Source organism: Rhea americana, unplaced genomic scaffold (assembly GCF_003343005.1).
Source record: "Rhea americana isolate MKP2758 unplaced genomic scaffold, rheAme1 scaffold_28, whole genome shotgun sequence".
Lineage (NCBI taxonomy): Eukaryota > Metazoa > Chordata > Aves > Rheiformes > Rheidae > Rhea > Rhea americana.
The window spans coordinates 6,597,344-6,613,527 of NW_028186401.1; the positions used below are offsets into that span (position 1 = coordinate 6,597,344).

A 16,184-nucleotide genomic window follows, 5' to 3' on the forward strand; every position below is an offset into this window, starting at 1 on the left:
CGAGGCGCGGGAGCCCGGCGGCCGCGGGCGCGGAGCCGCCTCCGCTCCGCCTGCCCCGAGCCGAGGGACTGCCCGGACCCCGGCGGGTGTCGCAGCTTCCAGGAGTCCCGCCGCCCTCCCTGCGCCCCAGGCTGCCACCGCTGTGCGGGGGCGGCGGRGAAATTAACAGTTTTGCATAAGCATAAGCCACCAAATGGAAGGGAAAACGAGAGGATGTGCGCTCCTGAGCAGAAGCCGGGCTGGAAGGGCATCGCTGCGGCAGCGAGCTCCATGTGCCCAGCCGGGTAGGGCTGACACACCTGTCTGTGCCCTGGAAAATGGCAGGGATAGAGGAATTTCCATTGCTTGGGCTCAGAACAGTGCCTCAGAACTGCCCCGAGCCCCTGTGAGTTCTATGCCGTGTTCTTGGTTTTTTTCTTTTTTTCTTTTTTTCTTTTTTTTTTTTTTGCCAAAAGGTACAATAAATGCTTTTTGTTGATAACCTGTTTATTAAGAGAAGAAACTTATTAAAGTTTCCTCGTTGAGTTTTTCATGGTGGCAGTCATTCCTTGACATGACATTCAGTGTGTGCCCACAAGATGCAACACCTACTTTTGTTAACACAGGTGCATAATGTAGTAAAGTGGGTTTGTATGAAATGCAGGAGTGTGTATTTTGGAGATGTACTTTGGTCAACTTAAAGTATCTAACCCTAAAATCCACTGGTTTCAGTATTACTGAGGAGTATTTTTACCAAAAGTGGATTCCAGTTTTTAATTGCTTTAATATGTGCTCACATTTTGTCATTTTTCATACAGTCGGGTTCAGTTCTGATGGTTACAGSCGTGCTTGAATAAATGAGGGCCAATGTTTAAAGGTTGTTCTTTAAATTAAATCCTGCTGTGCTTACTCTTGTGAGTTGTCATGCTGAAGTGTAATGATATACACAATTAATTTGGCTCAGTGAGCACCAATGAAGCGAGCAGGACCAGACCTTTGCCACTCAGATTAAGTTTTAATATCCGAATTCCACGTATTAAATGAAAAATGATATTTAATGAGAGGTTGTCTAATGAATACTATTTAGCTTCCAGGCTACTATGTCATATATGATAGCGGAGAATTTTACTGCATACACGCATAGCTGATCTGTTATACCAGCAAAGTAGAGGAAGAAGTGCCTTCTTTGGCTTAGGTCTGGTTTGCTTTTCTCCTGTCTACTCTTCCAGGCTATGCACTTGAGGAATAGCCATGACTGCTTAGAGATGTATGTTGAAACCACTGAATTATAGTAAAACCATCGCATTGACCCTTTTCCACTTTTTATGTTGACCTGCCTGCAGCTGGAGTCACAGGGAAGTGTGGTTGCAGGAGATATGCTATGCGGGCACCACAGAGCAGCCTCAGAGCAGTGCTTCAGGGCTGTAACCTATGAGCCTAGAAATACTCATCTTGTGAAATTGAGGTGCGTTATGAAATTATTGATGAAGCATAAAAAGTATGAGGGAAGCAAGAGCCAAGCTTGCTGATTGTACACATCACTGTGCAGCAATTTGCTATGGTTAAAGCTGATTTGCAGTGCGGTCCTCAGACTGTCTTAAACACAGACTGCCAGACCACCGGAAGGATGAGGAAATATGTTGGTTTCCTGAAGTGAACCAATGCATACTTCTGTGAGGTTGAGGTTACAGAGCATCTTTTCACTCCTCTCCAGGCAGTTGGAACAGATTTGAGCGGAAAGACAAATTCACTAACTGTTAATGATCCTCCCACGTTCTCAGTATGTGAACGTTGCTGTCAGACAAACGTAGCTAAGTGCGGACGAAGTCGAAGTGAGGAGTTTTTGAGCCATGAAGAGACGAGAACAATAGAACTTTAATCTGTGTGGTAACACTGTGCTTGCTCTACCAAGGACAGCGGTAGATAAAGCTGCGTGAAATATCTTGATTTATGCTGTAYTTTTAATATGATTGTCTGTTGCTTTTTTTGGGGGGGAGTTAACTGTGAAGCGGTACAGACAAACAATTGAAAGTTGTAGTGAGAGAATTTTAAGACTGCTTTTTTTTTTTCTGGGTCTGGATCCTCAGTTGGAGTAAAGTGAAAATAACTCYATTAGTATTGGTGAAGCTGTGCTATCTTATACCACCTGACTTTCTGCTCCATGATGTTAGGAGAGCACAATAGAGAGATTAACTTGTTAAGCATCTTTAATGATGATTAGAAATTACAATATGATTAAATTTTTATTAAGCAATTATCTGGGGTTCTAATAACATTTGATAATTTAGGCAGGACATTAACCTACAGCTACCACAATACAAATACATGTGATTTTAGTCATATTCTAGGTAGCAGAATGGGAAGTATTGGAGACAGAAAAGCTGGATATTCTGTAGTTATGGATGAGGAAGCCTCTAACTGAGGGATGTCCTGTTACAGACAGTGCACTACTGAACAGTGTCATCCTCTCTCTCAGGTTAGGTGGGGTTTTATTCATTTTTTTCCACTGATGATTTTGTAGTATAGAATTTGAATTACGAAAATTCCTAGAAGAGCTGTTCGGAGCCCTTCCCCGCCAGGGCTCCAGTGGAGTTGTAGTGCCAAGGACCAGAGCAGGGACGTGGCAGGGGCACGATTGCCTGTATGGGCCTCTTGGGCTGTGTTTGATCTAAACCCGTAGATCTTCGTAATGAATGTGTTCATCCATAGCTCCAACAGAATATCGCACTGGCAAAACTGGGGGATCGGTAAGATTGTCATCTTTCTTCTTCTCTCTCATTTAACCTTGGGAATGGGATCTGGTTAGAGGTACTTTGTTCATTTGTCGTAATCTGGATGACTAACTGAAGAGTGAAACACAGTACAGGTGTGTGGGAAGCTCATCTGCATTGGCACAAAGAATCAGAGTTAATTTATTTCCTCCTGAAATAAGATTGGCATATTAAATGGGATTTAAGAACAAAAAAAATGTGGAGGTGTAACAAGCATTTCATAAATTACTGCTTGCAGCAAAGTAACTTGGTGTCATGTCTGTTTTAAGTGCATATATTTTTGGAATGCAAACTTGTCCATAACTATTTGTTACTTTTGGGTCACACTTTGCTTAATTTGCAGTGAAATACATAGTATGATGGTGTTTATATTAGCCAATTTAGGATGAAAACATAAATTTCTTAGAGAAATCAGAATTTTATCTTCCTGAAACGTTACTTGCTTGATTTATCAGATGGTCCTGGAGGGGCAGCTTTCTGTCATAAAAGGTGTTGTGAAATGAGCTTGTTATATCACTTGATTTCTTCCTGGTGAGGTATCCCTATGTGAAACAGCCACTCTGGCTAACCCACAGGTATATTGCCAAATGCAGCAAACTTGTAAGTCAGATCAGAAGAAATTGTGAGATTCAACAGTTAGAAGTTATCTAAAGTTACGTTAGAAGGCAGATTGCTTTGGATGTGGTTTGACCACCTTTTAAAATACTGTGCTCATTGGGATTGTATCCTTGTATGTAATTAAAAAAAAAGTATCTGATTTGTTTACATAATTTCTAAAGCTTGGTTGAGGGTTGGTTTTTCTGTTTGTTTGTTTTTATTTTGTTTTGTTTTTATTATTAAGCAGAGAGCCTAAGGTCTAAAAGTTTGGAGAATACCATACCTGGCCAGCAAGGGCATCCACTTGAGATGTGTTGAGACTGAGCAAGATGGTGGGCCTTGAGAGGAATGTACTACTGTAGCCAAAAAAGTTACTGTGTTATTTGAGCCACAGTAGCTGACTGTGGGTACTTTTAGCCTATGGGTAATGCAAGATAAAAATTAAGAGGTTGAATGTTGAAAACATTTTTTTTTCTTTTTTTACTTTTAGTTTGTACTGATTTAACACCAAATCTTGTGTCTTATCAGTGGACACTTGGTAACTTAGCCGTGTGTCTGTGTTTTCTCTTAGGCAAGTGGATTGGGTTTGGGGAGATGAGTTTAGTTCTTATCTATTCATTTATTTTGGGAGTTAAATATGGAGATTTCTCCACTGTTGCAGTTGGACATTGTGAGAATGAAGTCATTTGTTAGGCAGTCTTACATTTGCTCTCAAGGTACTAGGATCCTGGATGTGTGGAAGAATTTTATTAATGCTGCCTGTTGTGTAGTCCTACAAAGGATTTTGCTTTCTGAGRTTGAAAATCTGGCAATTATTTTTAGCTTTCATACAACTTTAAAATTGGTGGTTAAAAAAGTCTACTTCAATGTTACAGATTTCAAAATGCTCTATTCAGCTCTGGAGTCAAAAAATTACTGTGTCTTATTGCTACAGTAGTAACTCCTTTGCTCTTGATTACAGTGTAGACTAACCAGTAAGCTCCAAAAACAATTTAACAGCATCATGGGGAGTAAACAGAGTGTTACAATGATGGCAATTATAATGGACTACAGTGATTCTGGGATGCAAAAACAGTGATCTTAAAAACTGATCATTCATTAAGTAGTGGGAAGCTTAAACTAAGATCTTCTTCTTCTCTGATGTTCCTATACTTCTTTCTACAAAATTCTTCCTTATTTCAGTCAAATTGTGGTGTGAGATTATAGCACCTCTTGGATTGTTCTGTGATGGTGTTTTGACCTTCAGAAGTGTGTGCAGAACAATAACTTGCATTAAAGAAATGTATTTTCTAATATTTCTGGTATATAGAGTATACCAAAGATTTTGTTTCAAAGTAGCTCTTCAGTCACATATTATTTCTTTAGATTCTTCATATGCAGCATGTGTTTTGTTTCAAATATTGCTTTGAATGGAATAATGTTTCTCTATGCCTCTTAATAAAATCGTAAAACAAAACAAATATTGCTGGTTCTTGTAATACCAGATGGCATCACAGACTATTCTTTCCAGTAAGAAAAAATAAGAAAAATTGCTCTGGAGATTAAGTAGACAAGGAAAAAATAGCCATTTCAAAACAATTAAGGCAAAATAACACTGTTGATGTGGTGATTATTGTTATTAAGAGGACACAAATGGGGCTGTCATTATGAAGATGAATTCAAAGATTATGCTTAAATGGCTTGTGAAGATCAGATATGTGTATAGTTTAGGGTAATTTTTTTTAGATTTAACTTCATAGCTGCCAAGTAAGAGTAGAAAATGCATTAATTCAGTGCTAACTGAAGAAAGCATAATGTTACTAAAATTTGCAATAGAAATGGGAAAGAGGAGTCTTGTGGCACAAGGATTTAGACATGGAGATTTAGATCTTTGTTATTGTTGTAGCTCCTCTGGAGATAAATTCTCTGGAGATATCTGCCTTAGAGATAAATTAGCCACCTCTGGACGAGTCATTCTGTCTACACAACACTATGGAGTGCAGAGATGGGCAGACACTAACTCAGGCTGGTTTCTTTTGTTGACTATAGAGTATACTTGATAAAGATTATTTGAGGAAGAAATTAGAAAAGGTCGAGGTGCTTCTGCAGCCTTCTGTAAGATAATCTGTGCAAAAAAAAAAAAAGAGGTTTATTAGATCATACAGGCAAAAAATTTGTAATTTCAGAAATCTAAGATGGATGTTTGCTGTGTAAACAATTGGTTCAATTTACTGGTTGCTAATAGTATGTACTTTGTTCAAACGTAAAACATTTCCTCGTTAAATAGAACATTGGATACATAGAGTGACAGGAAAAGAACAATTCTATAAAGCTGCTTATATACGTTCCAGATGACTTCTGTTTATAATCTAAAAAGCAAAATGCATGTTGTGAGTAAATGTATAAAGTTAGTTGTTTATCATCTTTCTTTGTATTAAAAAAAAATCTGTACTAAATTAGATAACTACTTATCCAGATTATTGTATGGAGTGTTTACTTCATGTTTATGAAATAAAAAGAATTACTATGTTTAGTCACTATATTCTTCGAAGATTTTAAACCTGGTAGCTGTTTCTTTAACTTTCTTGCTTTTCAATTTCAAATTGTTTTTCCTTGTGACAAGTTAGTAATCGAACTGAATTGATTGACTACACTAATAATTTAACATGGAGAAAATACCCACTTCTTGTCTACTATAGAAGGAGCTCTTTTGTCATGAAATGTTGCAGAATTTCAGCCAAGCCTGGCCTGTAGAGTAGATAAGGTACATAGTTTGAAATTTTTGTACCAAACAGAATGCCAATTTTTAGCAAGTGCTGATTGAAACTAATTTGGTTAGTCAAGATTTCAAAAGAATTTATGTTTAAAAAGACAACATGAATAAACTGGCTTTTATCCATTTTGGTTCCATTGTTTACATGCATTGATGACTGTAGTCATGGCATGGGTAATGCATTAGAAGGAATTCTTAGGACAGACATAATTTCCTTTCTTGTGCCCAAACACACTAGTGGGCAAAGCAGGCTTCACATGGAGAAAGAGAAATCCTTTGTTTTGATATTGTCYATATTGATAACTATTTCTAGATTTTCTATTTCTCTCCTTTTTGTCTGCTTTTATTTCCATTTTGCCTATCTTCTGTTTGTATTTCTGTCCTTTGCTCTCAATTCATGTTCCACTTGAATGCCTCTCCCTTTCTTACAACTCCTGCAACTACCATATTTCAACAGTGGTGCTGTGCCGAGCTATGTTTTGGCTTCTCAATTACTATTGTGTAAGTGTAAATGAATACTGGTGTTGTACTGCTGTTTTTCTCAAGTCTTTCAACAGCTTGTAAGTTCAATCTCTATTCTATAGGTAGCGTCTAAACGCTTAATGAATAATGGCACTTTTTCTTCTGTTGTAACTATTAACTGTACTGCCCTCCATGAAAACCAGCAGGCCTTGCCAGGTAATCGCTTTCAAATTAGGAACATATATTTTTCTACATCAGCCCTGTATGTATGTTGCTATTTTGTTCGAGAACAGCTCATAATGTTAATTTTAAATGTTTAGGTTTGGGCTGCTGCCATTTTTCTCAACTGAATGTCARCTGCATGTGACAAATAGAATTATACAAAATAATTATAATTTTTTCTCTAATCAAGCAAAAGGGGTGTTAAATTGTGATTTTTGTCAGCATACAGATGGAAAGGCTTTTCAGGTAAGTTGTTCATACAGAATGCCTGAAATGGATAGTAATTAACAACTTGCTCTTCATTGGTATGTTAATTACACTGCCATTTGTCCTGGTGCCTGTCCTCGTTTAAATGCTCAGTTACACTGAACTGGAGCGTACACTTCCTGGCAAACACAGAATGTATCAGAACAGTTTGACTCTCAGATATATGCAAATATTTTATGGGAAGAGACATGCCAGTAAATCACTGAGCTGCAAAGAACAAAAACACTGGATATTTGTATTCCTCAGAGGTAAAGGCAAAAATCTGTTTTACTGAATATACAGGCATGACTTTGAAAAATGATCTCCAGGACTTTCTCAGTAATAATCAAGAAACACACTGTTATACAAGGAGATAATTTTAAGGACTTGCTACTTCTTGCTCTGTCCATTAGTAAAGGCAACTGGACATCTGGTTGCTGTAAAATGCCCTTGCAATTCATGTACTTGCAAAACTCCATTCTCTGTGATACCTGGATGGAAAATCAGACTGAATTGGAGATGCTCTTAAAAATTGGATAAGACAGACTGCTTTGAATGCAAGGAGAAGTAAAGTAACTTCTTATGATTAGATCATATGTTAGTAGTTTCAGAGCATATTTAATTTACAGTTTGAGACTGCAGATTATCTTTTATTATTTGTATGATGTTTTGCACAGTGTTGCCCCAATCTCCAGATACTACTGCARTAAGTAATAATAAACTGCATCTAGCGTTGTTCTGTAAGTTATTCAGTAATGTCCTGAAAAGTGGCAGGGTGGTGAAGTTATGTTACTAACCTGCAGGTCAGTATGAGGCTAATATTTTAATTTTTTTAAGCCTCTGTCATATGGAAAGTGGTTAATCTCAACACACAATGACCCTCAACACATGGCAGAACTCAACAACCTCTGAAATTAGATGCCAATTGTAATGCTAGCTGTAGGAAGAGGGTTATAGTCATAAAATTAGCTATAAAATGGCACTAGCTTCTGTATGTCAGTGCCCTCGAGTCACATTTGATCTGTTTATTGACAAAAAAAAAAAAAAAAAAAAAAAAAAAAAAACTTTTAGTGCTGTCAGTACTGCAGAGCCAATGCAGCTGTGGAAATAAGAGCTCTGGGTCTAGCTTTAGAGACTTAAAGTGCTGTCACCTGGTCAGCTTGGTTTTGAAATGCTAAATTCTTATATCCCAGCCACTGAGAGGCAGCTCGTTTAACGGCAGCTGCCGAAGTCTGTGGAGGCTGGCCCTGTGACAGAGGCCAGAGTAAGAGAGGTCAGTCTGATGACCACTCCTGTGAGTCATGTTCCTGTCATAGTACATGTGGATACCAATGGCTTCTAACTTTTTAGAGAGTATCTTTGAGGGATTGCCTGGCTTTTTGTGAATAGCTGTGCCACTCTGAAAAAGCTCTGTGCTTTCTGTACTGAGTAGTGGTTTGGTCAGGAGGAAGCAAAGTTCTGTAATAAAAACCTCTCTCTCTCTCTTTTATTTATTTTTTTTAATAATGGGATTTTCAACTGCTTTAGGAATTCAATAGCAAATTATTGGATGTGTGTAAAGGTTTTAGTGTTCCTAGAATATATACTTGTTCACCAATTTGTCTTTTTGATGTTTTCATGTAAAAAAAAAGATGAAGTTTAATTTGTTGGGCAATCAGGTTTGTGGGAACAGCAGCTGTGTCTTAGATGCATTGTATTGTGAAGGCTTGAAGTATGCATTTTCAGTTTTGAAATTAAAGTAAATGAACCATCACTGAAAGCAATATAGGAGCACTTTCAAACTCTCATACGAAGACTGGAAAATAAGAACACTTTTTAAATGTGCCCACACATTCAGAGGTGGACTAGAGTCCTTACAGTTATTCTTCAGCTCCTTTATTGTAGAAATCAATTGGACTAAGTTTCCCTGAAAATAGTTTTGGTGGCAGTTCAGACCTTCAGTGACTACAAAACATAGTTTAGATTGAAGAGATGTCTGTCCGCACTGCTGGGCTTGAGGTGTTGATGGTTGTCTTCCTGCAGAAAGGCCTGCAGTGGTGAGGACAGCGTGCCTGCCTCTCCCTTCGATGTTACCGTCCACGGTGCTGAAAGGGCCAGAGRGATGCATCTCAGCAGCTCAATGGCCCTGGTGTAGTTTAAAGGCTAATAGAGGTGGGTTTGAGCTACGGCTTTGGTAACCATTAGCAGTTCAGGCCTGAGGACATGTTCTGTTCTCCTTGCTGTCCTGTAGTGGTGGTGATCTCCAGAAAAGAGAACAATGGACTTCTAGAATTAGGAATGGCTTAACTTAATAATCTTTCCAAAGGCCACATGTTAAAGGACGCAGAATCCAGATGTGGTAGTGTCTGTACAAGTACTGCAAAATGTGTAATATCTCGGCAGATCCTCTGCCAGAACTTACCTGATCAGTGACTTAAGTTGATCTATGTGAAACTGTTTCTCTTGTTATGTAGAAGCTGAGGTTGAACTGGAGTCTCACTAAGAACAGAACTACTAGATGAGACTTGTGCTATGTGTTCTCCAAAGCTAGCCAGCTGCAGATGTTTTAGAAGAAAGTATAAAATTTCTTTCATGGATACTTACAGCAAGCCACCAGTAGAAAGTTTCTTCCTTATTTGTCACTGATGTGCATCCTGCAGCACATAGGTTTATTCGAGTCTTTTTGAGTCCTTTGTAGGCTAGTGAAGTTTGAGACTTGGTTCTTGAATGATGCCAGTTGTTGGTTTTATTTCTGCTAAATGAAACAATGTTTCTGCATTGCTGTTGTCTGTGATACCTTCCTGCTGTAATAAATGAGCCTGTGCTGTCTGAGATACAGCTGTCTTCTTACCAAATATATTTCAATACCCATTTACTCCCCAAACAAGCTAACACTGAAAGTTTCCAGTGTGTTTGCTGGCTCATGACTTTTTTTTTTTTTCTTAAGGATGTCCTTCTTCAACTCCAAAGTTAAACTTTTCGATTCTTTTCTTTAAATGAGACTAAGATTTACAAAGATTTCTAACATTTTAATGGATGTTGCCACTCTAAATTGCTTTTGCTCTATTGCTGTGGCCTGGAGACAGATGTTTAGGCCACGTGTGTGCCGGCATCCCTGCTAACTTTCTCCATATTCTTTTGTTACTTGTGTTACTCCTTCTAGTTTCCCTATATGTTTTTAAAAAGGAGATTGTGTAAATGTATAAGCTGAGCCTGAGGTTAGGCAGCTGTGGAGTATCACTGTAAAACAGAATCTTAATGGTGTGGTACAAAAACCAAATCGAAAAATGTATGGTTTTGCTGGTTGGCATTTTGGTTGTGTAGAATTGGTTGGAGATGTATGTGTGGGTGGAAAGAACAACATTAACATGAAATTCGCACTGAATTATGTTTTGCTTGAGGAAGACTGTTCATTACTCTCATAGCTGGCACATACTTTTTTTTTTATTCCTTAGCTAACGAAGTTGTACCTTACTACTACAATGGAAAGGCTGATTTGTCATTAAGGAGTTCGTTCTGCCTCCTCTGCTGATGATATGCAAGAACCTTCTCTGCCCTTGGCAGAAGTGAGTAACAGATGGGCAGAATGCCAGCCCCCATTTTGCCCTAGGAAGTGCATATGTGTTTTAGAAGATGCGGAGTCAGGACTTTAGCTCTTAGGATGGGACGTGTGGAGGTTAATACTACTGCCTCTGAGTTCAGCTCCAGAGCTCATTTGTGTCTCCACCTATACCCCTGTGTTGGGATTGGTTTTTCAAGATGGGCTTTAGGACAAAATGTTCTTTCATCATTGCTCAATTTAAAATGACTGTGGTAATTTATGAATAAGAATATCCGAGACCAATAAATTCTTTCTCTGCAGGAGAATTTTTGGCTGTTACAAGCTGCCTGCATTTTTCAGTTTTATTGCTGGCTGGCCGTCTCATGTCTGAGGACTGACCAGGGGAGGAAGAGAGTCTTGTGATACAAACACAAGGCAGGATTCAAATTTACCATACAGATTTTCTGCTTAGCCTCTGACATGTCCTATAATAACCCATGCTCCAGTTTCTAGTCATCTAATTTTTGTTCCATTTCTCACACCCTCTATTTGCCTGTCCTAAGACCCTGTATTCTGGGATGGTCTTTCCATATGCATCTGTGGAATTGGTTCAATTACAAGAAGGTTATAAAATGACCTATTTGTGGTCAACACACACAGYTGTGACCTATTTGATGGTGGGGAGCCTGTCCTGGGGCAAAGAATATCTATATATCTATATATATATTTTTTTTTTCATTGTGATGCTGTTACTGATAACATTGTAAGAATAGACTTTATTCCAAGCAAGTTTATGTTGAATTAGCAGAGAATTTTTCTGCCCTTGGGGAGAAGCAGAGATATAAAAGCAGAATATACGGCTTATTTCTCCTTGGAAACAGCAGATATTATTTATTCCAGGCACATTAATAACCATTAATTGTCTTTGCTTTAAACTGCAGGTATAATCTTGGGATAAAGGGRTGTTTTTTTCTTTTTCTTTTGTTTGTTTTAAGTATCTTAGTAAAATGTAGATGTAAGCATAGATGGATAGCTATTTAAATGCTGAACTACCAATGTTCTGTGTGACAAGATCTTAATACAGGCTTTACTGCTCACTCTTTACTCTCCTGATACAGCTTTTGTCACTTAATCTGCCTTTGAAAATGTGTTAGTTTTGTCTCAACTAGGTACAGTTTGAATTAAAATTGAGAGCAAAATATTCATTGCTTCATATACAAAAGAAATGATCAAACCATAGGAAAAATACAGTTCACAGAGTAAAAACGATGAGACATTTTTCAAATGTTTGTTGTATATTTGAGAGMTGAATTTAAGAAGGAGAAAAATGTGTTTTGTGGGAGGTATTTGGGTAATATGTTAATTCAAACTGCTCTTTAAATCAAGTCAATGAGCCGTTACTGAAAGTAAATACTTTTTCAGAAATATCTCCTATCAAATCGTAATTCATTCTAATGTTGAAATGTCATGGTAAAGTATTTGTGGTGATTTCTTGGTAAGTGCGTTTGGCTGGTACTAGTTGTTTGCTCTGTCATGTAGAGTTCCTGTAGTAGCTAGCACCTGAGTGCCAGGTRTAGCATTAAAAGTAATTTTATATGTCCTTTGTACTTGTCTGTGCTGCTCTTTAGTCAGTGCATATTGATGTTAAAAATTTAGTTTGGTAAATATTTGTAGACAAATACTCAGCTTGTTTTTAGCAAACATCCAGTTTGTTTGTATTAAGTCTTTTTTCACTATCGTTCTTTACTTCCATATTTGATGTATCCAGTGAATTGTCTGTATACTTCTGGGAACAAGTGGCTGTAATGGATGTCAAATCGTGTTTAATGTGAATGTGGGGACATGGAAAGTAATACTCTATTATTAYATATTTTCAATTGTTTAGTTGTTCRCAGAACCTCTAGTGAATTCTTATATTTTGTAGTTCAAAAAGAACAGTAACAGCATAGCCTTAACAGCTGACCATTTCCTCTCGAAAGCCTAGCAAAGCTTACCTGGAAATACAATTGTCTTTTATTTTAAAATTGAAAATTTTGACTAAGACAAAGTATAAGATTCAATATCATAAAAAGTATTCAGGAARTAGATCTTTGTGAAGAATTTAAGCAAAAACAAGTATTCCAAAATTTATGACAGATTTTTGGGTGTGTAGTAAACCTACAATAACATTAAAGAATCTTCTGCAGCAAAGTAGAACAATATTTCGTATTTACAGTGTGCCTATAAAGATTTTCCTTGCCTGGGAAATTCTATTTGGGATATTCTATTTGGAGCATGTTTAGAAAGTAATGTTAGGAAATGCAGCTACCTTGTGAATTTTCGTTGGCCTGTAGGCTTTTATTTTGTAGTTTTTTGCAGATGTGAAAGATACAGTGTTTGCAACTACCCGAAGGAAAGAATGTTCTTAACAGCATAATTAATGATCCTGGGACAGTGAAGGGTAGGAAAAGCATTAAGTCACAGAATCGCAGGATGGGGAAGGTTGGAAGGGACCTCTGGAGATAATCTAGTCCAACCTCTGTGCTCAAGCAGCATCACCTAGAGCATGTTAGACCTGAAGTCCTTTATTTAGATTTTTTTTTCTTACAGAAAATTTCAACTTATGAGGAGTTCATCTTCAGAGGAAGTGATAGCTGCTAATACGGATTGGTGTGTTAGATCAGATAAAATTTTGGGAGAGGTTCTTAAGGCTACCTCTGCAGAGGTGAGATTGAACATACCTAGGTCTCTGATAGGTACCAGTTGAAGGTTGAGGGGAAGACTGATGTACTATATTCAGGTGTCCTATTAAAGTCCAATTAGGTTTGAAACTGGAATTTTCTTTTTCCCAGCCCTTTCCGTGATCTGAGGGCTAGGCTGTAGTGCTTCATGAACTGTGTCTGAAGTTCAGGAAAATATGGTTTAAAGTAATAGCTCAGCTGGCCAGTCTTTTCATTTGTAGATCTCTATTAAGTCTTATGGGATTTTTGGTTCTTGTTGCTGCTATGGAAAAGTGAGGTTGGTTGTATTCTGCCATCTGTAGGGAAAAGAATAGATGCTAATCAGAAAATCCCCTTTTATTTACTGGACGCTCAGTAGGGAGTAAAGGAACTTGATATGCAAGACCTGGGCTGGATTTTCAAAATTGGAGTTAAATGTGTCAGTCCCTCTTCCCCCCAGTTTTTAGACAGAGAACATAGAAATCTTGAAGAAAGAGAGAAACGAGGAACCACAGTTTATTTTGAGAGTATGTGGCGGTAACTGCATAGTGATTTCTTTTCAGGTTATTTCCTGTAAATATTCTTATTCTTGGTGACAAACTTGGGGGTGGAAACACCTGAAAAGCCAGTTAATTATCATAACATCAAATAAACAACACTTGCTTGTTGATCAAGCAGAACTGAAGTCATCAGTGCTATCAATAAAATATTGTTTAATGAAAATAGAACTCTGATTACCCAGCAGTGCCCAAGGACACTGTAAATATACTGATAATTAAGTATTTCATAATACAGGTTGTTGTTCTGAATGAAATTTTAAATTAACATACCCTTCTGAGGCATGCTTTAAAAACGCTTTGTAATAAATAACAAAGGCTGAGTGTCTCTGTATGGGCAGGGATGTCACAAAGGCCTTGGAAAGCCAGCCGGCGGGGCAGATCGAGCTCACAGGTCTCCTGCGGGACAGTAGTGGTCTATTTAGGTAGTTTGACAGTCAGCACTTCTTCAAAAGTGATTGTTCAGATCTTTCCTGGTCTTCCTTAGAAGCCCCCCCCCTCCATAACTTGGATTCAATGAAATGACCATCGAAGGTGATTTCTCTGGGTATTCAACCAATGCTCTGTTGTGGTAGACCATTCAGTCACCAGGTACCACTTCTGTCTCGGTCTGGCTCTTTACAGTTTGAAATTTTTAAACTTAGTGTAAGTAGTATAAACACTTGGACCACACTTCCTGTGCTTGTCCACCCCAGTGAAAATGGATTATAAAACTATTTATGTGAAGCAATTATGAGAGGGSGCTGGGAATGGATTCGTTTATAGAAAAAAATCATTGCTTATTATTTAAGAAATAACATGTCAAAGTTGTTCTAACTTGAGCCAGAAGTTACAGTCACAAATACTGCCTTGTGTGCACACGAAGTCTGATAGCTAACTTTAATGTAATCAGCTTAATAGAAAATACGGTCAAGAGTCAAGTARTGTTAACTCTCAGGTCATGTAAGATGACTTTCATGTGAATTTGGTGCATTTCTAGATGYGGAATAAAAATAAAACAATCAAGAAAAGGTTTTGGATGCCTAGGAAAGCTAGGCTATCCCTGTTTGGCTGCATTTGTTTTAAGATCAATCATAGGTAGATTTATTACCCATTACCTTGAGTTCATTGTTTATTTACAGCTATTCAGTGTGTTTTATGAAGTTAGTAATAGTTGAGAGCACTCAGTATCTCTGTGGTTGGAATGCRCTGTCATCTTGTGACATAAACTCTGGAGAACTACAGTATTGATCTTGGTAGGGGATTTCTTGCCTGTACCATTGTAAATGTTTTCAAAACRATTGCTGCAAACTGAGTTGAACTTGTGCATGAGCAGAATAGGTGAGGTAGATGATCAAGCATTGATATTTGGTAGAAATCTAAACCAACTCTATTGTTAGGAAAAAAAATGGATAGCTAGACAACAAGGCTAATAAATAGTAGAAGTGAGGTACTGATTTTAAATAAATCACTTGAAGATGAGGGAATGAAAGTGAGATTTAAAATAATGACATAGTAATTGTTCAATAGTGTATCTGCAAMTTCTGTTCTTATTTGTTAAAAAGAAGTTGTGTATGAGTTTATAAAAGTACATGAGCTTGTAAAAGCTTGTAAATACCTTTGGACAATTATCTCTAAGATAAGATGACAGAATATGGAAATGAAATGAGGGGTTTGGGGAAGGTCAAACAGTGATGACAACARTATAAAACTATTAATTAGTCATCTAGAACAAGGACATACTCTGACAAATGTTTAATTTGATTATTAGAGAAATAAAACAATTTTGGTAGTTGATTAATTTCTTACCTTTGTGGAAGGAGCAAACTTGCAAAGTTTTTGTGTTGTGCTCATTGGGTATGAACTTAAGAGTGACTGTCCTGGGCCAGACCAAAGGTTCATCTAGCCCAGCATACCTTATCCAGCATTGGATGAAAGCAGGTTCTTGAGGGAGTATAAAATCAGGGCAAGCATGTATGGTGCTTCCCCTGGGTACCTTCCCAGCCTTCAACCATTTGTGACTCAGGCTTCTTGAGCCAGGTGTGGCATTTGTGTATTTAGTAGCATTCAGTGGATTTCTTTGATACAATTTTGTGCAGTCTACGAAAACCTGTCTGAACTGGCATCTACAGCTACCTGTTGCAAAGAGTTTGGGGCATCAGGGGAGAGTCATGAGTGGTGAGAAGGGCTTGGCAAAAGTAGTAAGGAGGAAGGGGATCAAAAAGGTGAAAGAGGACAAGCTGTGGGACAGTTTGAAGGTAGGTGAAACAGTTTGACTTTGCTATTGAGCAGCGGACAAGCTTGGGATGATTCTGAAGAGGGGACAAGCATTGGGAGAAGGAGTCTAGATTTAGCTATTCTATATTATCATATAGCCGTACGGAAAGCCAGCAAGGGACA

General features: G+C 37.9%; 1 protein-coding gene across 9 annotated transcripts in view; it reads left to right on the plus strand.

Annotated features, from left to right (window-relative positions):
- The window catches only part of ARNT2 (aryl hydrocarbon receptor nuclear translocator 2), a 140,533-nt gene that overhangs the window by 27,800 nt on the left and 96,549 nt on the right, over positions 1 to 16,184 (plus strand). Inside the window, exon 1 of one of the 9 annotated variants that reach the window (XM_085308709.1) lies at positions 1,500 to 1,898. The exons of 7 other annotated variants lie outside the window; for them this stretch is intronic. The gene's annotated coding sequence lies outside the window, so the exon portion shown is untranslated. Of the gene's footprint in view, positions 1 to 1,499; positions 1,899 to 10,484; positions 10,575 to 16,184 lie in introns of those variants that run through there. One more of the 9 variants, XM_085308708.1, reaches the window with a different exon arrangement.